Genomic DNA, 10835 nt, shown 5'->3' with positions numbered 1-10835 from the left:
GATGAAACTGCAGAAGGGAACACTGTTATTGTTAATCCTGAATTTGAAACTTGGATTGTTCATGACCAGCTTCTCCTTGGTTGGTTATATGGCTCTATGACCGAAAGTATTGCAACGGAAGTGATGGGATGCGAGTCCTCTTCCTGTCTATGGCAGGCTTTGGAAACCTTGTTTGGTGCACACTCTCGCGTGAAGATGGATGAGTATCGTACGAAGATCCAAACATCCAGGAAAGGTGCTATGTCGATGGCTGACTATCTTCGACAAAAACGACAATGGGCTGATGTGTTGGCCCTCGCAGGTGACCCGTATCCAGAAAAACAACTTGTATCTAATGTTTTATCTGGTCTTGACATTGAATATTTACCCATTGTTGTTCAAATAGAGGCCAGGTCCTCTACATCCTGGCAAGAGCTACAGGATATTCTATTAAGTTATGACAGTAAGGTTGAAAGGCTTAGTTCTTTAACTGGTGCTAACAAAAATGTTGCTCTCACTTCTGCTGGTCCTAGTGCAAATGTTGCAACAACCAGACCAGGTGGATATTCAAATAACAAAGGCGGCTCAAGCAACTTCAGCACTGGTGGAAACCGTGGAGGAAATACTAGACAGCATGGTGGAAGAGGAACAAGGGGTTCTGGTGGACGATTTCGAGGTCGAGGTGGTGGAAGAAACAATAACAACTCCAAGCCAACGTGTCAAGTGTGCGGGCGTTATGGTCACTCTGCAGCTTATTGCTACAATCGCTATGACGAGACTTACATGGGAATGGATCCTAACACTGTCAACAACAGCAGCAACAACAAAGGAGGACCAAGTGGAGCGACTGCTTTCATAGCTACCCCTGAAATGGTGGATGATACAGCTTGGTATGCGGACAGCGGAGCCAATAGCCACATTACATCAGATGCCAACCAAATGACTCAGAAAAATGAGTATAATGGTAAGGACACACTCACTGTAGGCAATGGTGCCAAACTTAATATTAGTCATGTTGGTTGTTTGACTCTGCCATCTTACACATCAAACCCTTTACTGTTGAAAAATATTCTTCATGTTCCAGAAATTACCAAGAACCTCATAAGCATATCCAAATTAACCTGTGATAACAATGTTTCTGTGGAATTTTTCTGACTTTTTTGTTGTGAAGGACATGGAAACAAAGAAGGTTCTCCTTCAAGGGAAGCTTAAAGAGGGGCTGTACCAGTTTGAGCAGCTGCAAAAGAATTCAAATCAGCCTGTTAGAGTCACTGCAGCAAAGAAAAACTCTATTTCAGCTTTAGTTTTTCGTTGTTAAATCTATTTCAATTAAGGATAAGTGGCACAAGAGACTTGGCCACCCATCCAATCGTGTTTTGAATGTTGTCTTAAATCATGTTAATGTCAAAACTGCTATGAATGAAAAACACAGCTTCTGTGAAGCTTGTCAATTTGGCAAATCTCACATTTTACCTTTTACTCTCAACAGTGACCGTGCAAAGGCTCCCCTAGATCTCATTCATACAGATCTTTGGGGGCCAGCACCGGTTATGTCAAACACAAATTATCAATTTTATATACATTTTGTTGATGATCATAGCAGGTTCACCTGGATCTATCCTCTCAAACATAAATATGAAGTTGTTTCTGCCTTCATTCAGTTCAAAGCTTTAGTCGAAAACCAATTTGAAAAGAAAATAAAAGCCTTAAGAACTGACTGGGGAGGAGAGTTCCAAGCTTTCTCTCAAATCGTCATTGAAAATGGAATTAGTTTTAACCACTCTTGTCCTCATACCTCAGCTCAAAATGGAAGAGCAGAGAGAAAGCATAGGCATATTGTAGAAATGGGGTTAACCTTACTTGCTCAAGCATATATGCCACTAAAGTATTGGTGGGATGCTTTCCAAACGGCTGTCTATCTTATAAATAGACTGCCAACACCCATACTTAATGACAAATCCCCTTTCGAAATCATTTACTCAAAACAGCCAGATTACAAGTTCCTTAAGGTGTTTGGAACAGCCTGCTACCCTTGTCTTAGACCATACCAAACTCATAAATTCCACTTTCACTCTACCAAGTGTGTAAATCTTGGCTATAGTGATGCTCACAAAGGTTACAAATGTCTAAGTACAACGGGAAGATTATACATATCTCGAAATGTCATATTTAATAAGAGTGATTTTCCCTTTAAAACTGGTTTTTTAAATACACACCAGCAGGAAAAATCTGTGCAGGTTTTAGTTCCATCATGGTCAGCTTCATTTAATCCCATTCGAACCACTTCTGCAACATCTCAGCCTCATCAAACTGGTACATACACTGAGTTAAACTCCCTTGCAGGTGCATCCAACTTGTTGTCTCCACTTCATACTGAAAGTCAGGTAAATGATCACTCCTCAACCTCTTCCATGAATATCGAATCACCCATTATACAGCCTGTTGTTGACAGTAATGCAGATCAAGAATTTGCACAAGCCTCCTCACCACCAGAAACTGTTCGAAATGCTCCCTTAGCACCAACACACACTATGATTACAAGAGCCAAAGCGGGAATCTTTAAACCAAAGACTTATGTTGGACAATCAACCTGGAATGTTGAAAATGATGAACCGGCTACAGTTGAGGAAGCCTTGCAACATCCAGGTTGGAACAACGCTATGGGCAGTGAAATGGTTGCCTTGAAGAAAAATAAGACATGGATTTTGGTTCCAAAGCTTCCTTGGATGAATATTGTTGGAAACAAATGGGTATATCGTGTCAAGAGAAACAAAGATGGGTCTGTCGAAAGGCTCAAGGCCAGATTGGTTGCAAAAGGTTTTCATCAAAGACTGGGAATTGATTTTAAAGAAACATTCAGTCCAGTAGTAAAGGCATCAACGATTCGAATTGTTCTGTCTATAGCCGTGGCAAAGTCGTGGGAAATCAGAGCTGATCCATCCTTATTCTTTTTCAAAGCATCTCAAGTTATCATTCTAGTCCTTATATATGTCGATGACATTATTATAACGGGCAATAACAGTGCTAAACTCAATGAGTTTGTTGTTAAATTGAATCACAGCTTTGCCTTGAAAGATCTTTGACCTCTAACTTTCTTTCTAGGAATTGAGGTGCATCGTGACAACACAGGAATTTACTTGAATCAGGCAAAATACATCAAAGAACTTCTCATCAAAACCAACATGCAGCATCTGAAGCCGTGTTCAACTCCCATGACAGTGGGAAAAACACTTTCAAAAAATGATGGAGAACCTCTAAATAATCCCACAGCATATCGAAGCTTAATAGGAGGATTGCAATATTTGACACACACACGGCCCGACTTATCTTTTGGCATCAATAAATTAAGTCAATTCCTCCAAACACCAACCACAACACACTGGAATGCAGCAAAACGTGTGCTGAGATATCTGAAGGGAACTATGTATCACGGCCTTCATATCAAGTACTCAGAAAAATTGAGTTTGACAGGCTTCTCGAATGCGGATTGGGCATGCTGCCCTGATGATCGCAGAAGCATAGCAGGCTACTGTGTGTACTTGGGAGACAGCCTCGTGTCCTGGTCTTCAAAGAAACAAGTCGTGGTATCTCGCTCCAGCACAGAATCAGAGTATCGAGCCTTGGCTCATGTTGCAGCCGAAATTTCGTGGATTCAAGGGCTGCTGAATGAAATTGGTTATCCCATGACACACACACCCGTAACATGGTGTGACAATATGAGTGCAAGTGCACTTGCAACCAATCCAGTATATCATGCCAGGACAAATCACATCGAGCTAGACGTTCATTTTGTTCGTGACAAGGTTCTCAACAAAAGTCTTGACATCAGATACATACCTTCTCACGATCAAACTGCAGATTGCCTGACCAAGAGCCTTACACATCATCGTTTTCATTTCCTAATTGACAAGCTTGGAGTGGTTGAGACCCCTTCCAGCTTGAGAGGGGTTGTTAGAAAATGAAATTCACTCATCCTCACTGTGCCTTATCCTAGTCTGCCTACACCTGATCTTGCACGATACTGTGTGTGGTCCCACAGTAACAAACTCTGATTTTGCCGTTAGAATATTCCCTTGTAATCATTGTAATGATTGTAAATTATTTGGTTATGATTTGGTGAGCTGTAATAGTCTAGAATATTCTTTGTAACCCTACTTGTGAATATAAATACAAACCAAGAGCTAGCCTTCAAGCTAGCTGAGCATTTTTACAAATACAGGCAGTATTCTTTACTCTGCCTTTTACTCTGTTTTCAAACTTAGATTGCTCAGTTGTAAACATAGATAAAATCCTTCAAATCATGTAGTGCTGTTAGTTTATATATAACAAGTTGTGGAATGAATATATACTCTTCTGAGTCACTAAAAAAAACTTAAAACTCATATATATGTTATGTATATATATTATATTTTACTTCTATATAATCAAAACCAATTTTCTAATGAAGAAATTAATTTTTTTTATGAAAAAATTAGTTTTTTAAGAAATCAGTTAAAACTTACTTTGTTAAGACAATCAATTAAGAAACCAGTTACTTCCATGTAATCAAAACTAGTTTCTTAATAAAGTATGAGAGAGAGAGAGAGAGAGAGAGAGAGAGAGAGAGAGAGAGAGAGAGAGAGAGAGAGAGAGAGAGAGAGAGAGAGAGAGAGAGAGATTGAACAATATGAAAGATTATTTTATTACTCAACTGAATTGATACAAGTGCAGTCAATGCTTTAAATAGGCAAAGCTGGAAAAGGAAGTTAGTTAGAATTAACTAACTAGTAATGTACCTAACTTAAACTAACTTAACTAACTAAACCAAAGGGTAATCTAATAGCTCCCCTCAAGATGGAGTGTAGATATTAATCAAACTCATCTTGAATACAATTTTTGAAAAGTGAATGGGCAGTAATACTTTGGTGAAAATGTCAGCTAAGTTTTTTTGTGAAGATAGAGGAGTTTGACGGAGCCTTGTTGGACCTTCTCTCGAATGAAGAGGCAGTCAATTTTACATGCTTTGTGTGTTCATGGTAGACGGGGTTCTCACTAATGTGCATTGCTGCAGTGTTGTCACAGTAAAGCAAGGCTGGGGTGGAGTGAGTAATGCCAAAGTATTTGAGGAGAGCAAGGATCCATGTGAGCTCAGAAGTGGCATTTTCCATAGCTCGATACTCTGCTTCAGCTGAAGATCGAAACACTGTCGTTTTTTAGATTTCTAGGATACAAGAGAGCTGCCAAGGAAGAGACAGAAATGGATCTTGGTGTGTCCTGGCAACTCCCCCAATCAGCAATCGAGAAGAAAGAAATTTGAACATTTGATTGGGAGAGACTTGTCTCTACACATGCTGATATTGTTAGGGCAGTGTTGGATGGAAAGTAAAGGCCTTGTCCAGGTGTGGTTTTTAGATACTGCAAGATACGATGAGCAGCATGTAGGTGTGGAGTTCGAGGACAAGTTAAGAATTGGCTCAAATGATTCACAACATAGTATATATCATGTCTGGTGATAATTAAGTATATTAATTTTCCAATGAGGCTTCAAAAAATAGTGGGGTCTGGGAGGGAACTCGCTTTGTCTTTGCTTAGTTTTAGGTTTGTTTCTATGGGAGTAGAAGCAGGCTTGGCTCCTATGTACCTTGTTTATTTTAATAGTTGAATTGTGAAGGGTCTTTGTAGACAGAGATGCCTTGTTTTGTTTGAACAACCTCAAGACCAAGAAAAAAGCAAAATGAGCCAAGATCTTTAAGTTTGAATTTATCATGTAAATATGTTTTGAAGTGAGAAATGTCAAGCTCATTATTGCTAGCAACAATTATGTCATCGATATATATTAGGACTGCTAGAAACAAGTTGTTGGTGGTTTTGATGAATAAAGAGTTGTCAGAGAAGGATTGATGAAAGCCATCTGATAAAAGGGTGTGGCTGAGCTTGCTAAACCACTATCTAAAGGCCTGTTTAAGGCCATAATTGCATTTATTGAGTTTGCATATAGTGTTAGGAGGTGCCTTATATCCTGGGGGTATTTTCATGTACACTTCTTCATGAAGGTCCTCATGAAGAAAAGCATTGTTGATGTCTAATTGGTGGACATTCCAATTGTACATTGCAACAAGTGCTAGAAAGACTTTAAGAGTGTTGGAATTGGAAACTGGGGAATATGTTTGGGAGTGGTCAATGCCATGTCTTTGCGTGTAAGCTTTGGCTACAAGATGAGCTTTGAAGCGTTCAACAGCCCCACTTTTATTGTATTTGATGACTTTGTAAACCCATTTGCAACCAATTGTCTTGTGGCCTAGAGGTAACTTGGTGATAATCCAAGTTTTGTTTTTTCTTTTGAGAGCTTGAGTCTCTTTGTCCATGGCAAGAAGCCAGTGTGTAAACTGAGTTGCCTCATCATAATTTTAAGGTTCAGTCTCAGAGTATGCATGCTAAGACAACAGCTCTGAATTAGGGATGGGGCTTTATGTATGAGAGAAATGGCTCTATGGTACTACTACAAGATTAGATTTTCCCGACATTTTTAAACAGTCATTTAAAGTATTCCTGTCAGTTTCTATAATCGTCGCCTATACGACCGTCGCAAAACGGGGAGAATAGGCAACGGTTCAAAACCATCACTAATGTTGACTTCCTGACGGTTTAAAACTGTCACCTATAACATGGTATAGTTGACGGTTTTGAACCGTGCCCTATACTATATGCGATGGTTTAAAACCCTAAACCCTAAACTCTAAAATTGTTGCATATAGCATAGGGCACGGTTTTAAACCGTCGCCTATACCTTGTTATAGGTTACGGTTTTAAACCGTGCCTTAAAGTACTGGTTACCGTTTTTAATTTTTTTCAGTGACGGTTTTTTTCCGTCGTTACACTAGAAAAATAGAGAAAAAATAGATTTTCTGTAATTTTTCCACTGCATTAATTTTTAAATTTTTTACAAAATCTGTATAGTCACAATAATTAAACTAACACTAATATGATCTAAATATATTTAAAATTCTGTATAGTCACAATAATTAAATTAACTCTAATATCATCTAAGTATATTTAAAAATTTATAATTAAGTAAACACTAATTATAATCATCTAAATATATTTACAAATCTATATAATAACAATAAATCAAGATATATACACACTAATTAACACGGCAATTATTGTCGCTCCGCTTTCGCTTTCACGTAATGAATCCACTGATCACGCATAATATTTATCTCATCATTTATATATGGAGTGGAGAACCTATCATGTTGGGTCAACAGTTGTATTGAATCTTCTACGGTCATAAAACTTTCAATGAATTTCATGACGTAGTATCCACACTATTTGTCGTCCAATTATTTTAGACAGATAGGAGTCATCCACTGGATAGGTCGATCAGGTCGTCCTATCAATTTGGTTATATATGGTGAACGATCTACACAAAAAATAAAGTTAATTAGCATTTATAAATTTATAAATATAGAACACGCTTACATATTGGGATGTTTGATATAGAAATTATGTGAAGATGATGAAGTTCAGATCATATGGTATGTCATTGTTGCTTGAATCCAAATATGCCACCGTCTGCGTACTTGGCTGGATGAGTACAAGCATCCAGTGAAACATCTTCCTCCACGAATAAATATGTGTAAAGTGTTAATATATACATAATAATAAATTTTATGAAGAGTTATACATACTAAAATTATTTATGTTAAATCTACATATATCGATTATTATACGGGGCAATAAGCCATTTGTCTAAATTAGTCATCCTAGTCATTCGAGTGACTTGTGCTTGACAACGATTACTATCAGCCCCTGCATCAGTGGCAATCGCTCCCGAATTCAGAAATTCATATACTCGATTCAGCCCACCAATGTCCAACAGTCTTTCTTTCATGTACCTAATAAAAAGTCATAGTTAATATTTGTCACTATCAAAAGAACATTATTAAGAGTTTGAAATCATACTTGCACCAAACTCCTATTGGTTGGGCTCCCAAGTATTTCATGGTGCACAATTCCTAAATGTCACTTTTAACAAGCCAAATAAAGTCATCTTCGACCCCAAATAGCTCATAAGCAACTTGGAATTGGATAATCGACGACATGGGCTACCTTTTGATGGAGTTCCAAAAGGTAATGATTGAGGAAGTTTGGCGTGGTTGGACATAACGACCATGACCTTTTGCCTTAGTCGACCTCTTAGGGTGTTTTGGAGGTTGTGTTGGAGGACTGAGTAAATCTACAGAGGCTTTTTTGCTTCTCTTCACAGGTTGCTTCTAAAGTTTCTTGGTGGGTAGATGTCTATATATATGAAGAAAAAAATAGTAAAGTTAGCAATGTCATTAATGAATAAACACAATAAGTTAAGTAAACAAATTGAAACATACCAAATGTTTTCCAACAAGAGTAAGATAGTCTATTGGCCATGCTACATAACTTTTTATATCTTGACCTACTGTTGTCAATGAATTGTTGGCTATGGGACACGGGAGCAGTGCATTCTCCACATTCACTTCTTCTATAAATACCCGACGATAATCTTTGTGTAGGTATTCATCCTTGTTAATGGAAAACTTTCCATTTTTCAAATATTTCTCCTTGACAATGTGACCCGAAGCAACCTTTAGTACCATCCAACTAGGCTCCAACAGTTAGTGCATCCATCACGGTAAGGTTTGTAAATCCAAAACTAATAAGCAACAATTCAATTTGTAAGTTGACCATATTTATAATTTTGCATTAGAGCAATTTCCTCTCTAAAACGTGGTGGTGATAGAGTAGAGACATTAGCAGCACCCGATTGTTATGCTATGGGATCTGGTAGAAAGTAGACATTGGCAGGACCCGGTGGTTGTGCTACTGGATCGGAGGCAAGGTCAACATGGGATTGTTCATTTGATGCTCCTTGAACACCAGAACCAGATGCAACACTGCTATGTTGGGAACTAATAAGATGAATGAGCTCATCCACTATATCCTGCAGCTTTCTGTTGCTTTCCTCTGTCTCACGCACGCATCTCTCCAGATTAGATGATGCCTGGTTCGACCCATAGGCATTTTTTCTTTTAGGGTGTGGTGTGTTGAAATATTTAGTTTGGGTGATACCGAAACCCATGGCTCGAACCCAGCCACCACGCTCATCTGTCCCCAGCGCTATGCTTAACACGTCGCTTTTACCTTCCACTTGTACAACACCCTCTTCAACTTGCTTACGTAATTTGTCCTATAAACAAAACAAAAAGAGTTAGAAATAACCTATGAAGCATAACAATTAATACAAATGAAATTGAACTTTAAACATACAATCCGTTTAACGATTTTTGCAGCTGGGTCCCCCACTTCACCTTTCGTGTTCACGTGAAGTCTTTTCCAAATTTTAGATCTATCAAATTCAGTAATTTTTCTCTATTTGTTCTTGAACCATCCTTACACCACCTTGTTCGGTGCGATAATTGTAAATATTACAAGCCCTACTCTTTTAGGCCTTCTTCCTCTTCACGTCAAAGTTTGGACTTAATCTCGAAGCCACAACCTCTCTCCATTGTTGCAAATCAATTATTTTTTCATAAAGTTTCGGTGGCTTCTCAAGAAGATGGGGAGCCACATCTTTGAATGTAAAAATACTTTTTGTTAGGGTATTTTTTCAATCTTTCTACCTCTCTCCACCTTTAGAAATTGTTAATTTCCTATCAATGTCCGGTACATCGAACGTGGCCTGTCAAATTGAAAGTCGTAATCATAATTACAAATTATAATCAATAGTAAAGAACTCGAATAATAGAATTAATTTTACCTTTATGTAATCCCATAATTAGTTTTTAATGTTCTGACTCACTCTAGGACACAAAATGTCTCAAATTTGAACATTAGTTCACACCCATGCTCCAATTCGAGTAACTTTTATCGTCAATCCCTTTCCCAATTTTGTCTGTAGTTGTTGTACTCAACCTCTAATTTTTTTTCCTCGCTAACCATTTTTGTTATATCGTTTCGTTTCCTCTCCTGCGAGTATTTTTCAGTGTTGGTTGTTTAGGATCACCACTACCTACTTCTTCCATGGATGGTTGTTCAGGATCAACACTAGATCCTTTTGGCACGGATGGACCATCATCACCATCATAATCTAACTGAGCACTCCACTCATCGTTCCTACCTGGTTCCATGATATAAAGTCCCACACAAATTTAAAATTATACATTAGAATATACAAAAATATGCAAATTAATAGCTAAATGTAAATATATCAAAAAGACTAAATACCAATGCGTGTTTGATATATGACTCATGTATTGATAGAATCGTTCAATTATAATCTTTCACCATCATCACGAGATGATATGATATCATCCACAACGGTGACATCAACAGGTGGTGGAGTGATGAATTTGTTTACTAAGCATGAGATCATCACCATTAGACTCTTGATTATCATAATCTTTTGGTTGCATCATCAAGACAACTGACTATCGTGCATCTAATGGATCGCTCATGTAAAACACTTGACTGGCTTGGGACGCCATTATAAACCTATCGAACTTGTGCCCGATTCGATATATGTCCCCATGGGGTGGACAGTGGATGATGCATGACAAACATAATTTTGTAGATGTTTTGGTTTGGCCAAAATTCGACCAGTTCGAGTGATGTGTGGAACAGCTTCTATAGTAGGTGGCTATTTTGATGTATGTGCGTCCACTACAAGAAAAAAAGTCTATTGACACTACAAAAATTATACCTAAAAGCTTTATTTTTCGTGCCAATATATTTTTAGACGTGACATGTCGTACTTATTCTATCGTGCCTAAAAGGAGTCTATTGGCACCACATTTAATTCTCAGGCCTCACAGTAATTTTTAAATAAAAGAAATATTAATATA

The sequence above is a fragment of the Cannabis sativa genome, chromosome 9 (genome assembly GCF_029168945.1).
Source record: "Cannabis sativa cultivar Pink pepper isolate KNU-18-1 chromosome 9, ASM2916894v1, whole genome shotgun sequence".
NCBI classification, from domain to species: Eukaryota; Viridiplantae; Streptophyta; class Magnoliopsida; order Rosales; family Cannabaceae; genus Cannabis; species Cannabis sativa.
Note: the sequence above shows the minus strand (reverse complement) of the source record.